We start from the raw sequence: 1,236 nt of genomic DNA, 5'->3' as shown, positions 1-1,236 counted from the left end.
TTAAATTTAGTAAACCCTCTGGCGGAACCTGAACGTTACGCTCGCGCACGTTTATTCTTTCATAGAATTAAGAGAGATATGGCCGAAGATCAAAACCAAAGACCTCTTAAGGACTTCGCTCAACCATCTATTTAAGAACCTAGTTCTAGTATAGTAAACCCAATCATCCCAGCTAATAATTTCGAACTTAAACCATCCCTGTTGCAACTAGTGCAACAAAGACAATTCGCAGGTCTCGCTACCGAGAACCCTAACCAACATTTAAAAATATTTCTTCAATTAGCAGATACTTTAAAACCAATGGAGCTTCTCCTCAGGCAATACGTTTAAGATTATTTCCTTTTTCCCTCAGAGATAAATCCCTATCATGGTTTGATTCCCTTCCACCCAATTCCATTACGACTTGGGATAACCTTAGAAGAGTTTTTCTTGCTAGATATTTTCCCCCGAGTAAGACCGCCGTTCTTCGAAACCATATAACTAGATTTACCCAAAACCAAGGAGAATCGTTGTTCGAAGCTTGGGAGAGATATACAGAGTTGTTACGAGCATGCCCACATCATGGTTTAGAAAATTGGTTAATCATTCAAACCTTCTATAATGGACTTCATTACAACACAAAGATGACCATCGACGCTGCCGCAGGAGGTGCTCTGATGAACAAACCTTATCCTGAAGCTAGTGCCCTCATCGAAGATATGGCTCAAAACCATCAATCATGGGGAGTCGAACGAGCGACAGTTGAGAAGAAGGAAGCCCAAGGAGGAGTGCATGAACTAAGCTCTATAGACATGATGCAAGATAAAATGGACGCATTAGCCCTCAAAGTCGAGCATATGTGCATAAACCCGAATACTGTAGCCGCGGTTTCGTCGGATTGTGAGATATGTGGAACCAAAGGACACCAATCTACAGAATGCAGTCTATTAAACGAAACCCACTATGAGCAAGTGAACTACACCCAAGGGAACCCATACTCGAATACCTATAACCCTGGATGGAGGAATCACCCGAACTTCTCCTATAAAAACAATAACCCTATCCAAAATAATGCACCTCCGAGACCTAGTTATCAAGCCCCTAGATCAAATCAACATATGCAACCTGTGCCACCAAAGTCGAGCCTTGAGAAAATAATGGAAAATTGTATCACCACTCAAACCCAACAAAACAAGGAGTTCATGAACCAAAACATTCATGTTAACAAATTGATTACTCAGTTAGGAACCAAGGTTG

The 1,236-nt window shown here is 41.3% G+C and overlaps 1 non-coding gene across 1 annotated transcript; it reads right to left on the bottom strand.

Moving 5' to 3' along the window:
- Positions 1–461: 461 nt before the first annotated feature.
- On the bottom strand, positions 462–568 carry LOC127077065 (small nucleolar RNA R71). The gene has a single exon (XR_007787050.1). It is a non-coding gene; the product is annotated as a small nucleolar RNA R71 (small nucleolar RNA).
- Between the last annotated feature and the right edge of the window lie 668 nt (positions 569–1,236).

Source organism: Lathyrus oleraceus, chromosome 4, assembly GCF_024323335.1.
Source record: "Lathyrus oleraceus cultivar Zhongwan6 chromosome 4, CAAS_Psat_ZW6_1.0, whole genome shotgun sequence".
NCBI classification, from domain to species: domain Eukaryota; kingdom Viridiplantae; phylum Streptophyta; class Magnoliopsida; order Fabales; family Fabaceae; genus Lathyrus; species Lathyrus oleraceus.
The sequence above is the reverse complement of the archived record's forward strand: the minus strand, read 5'-3'. Positions and strand labels throughout refer to the sequence as shown.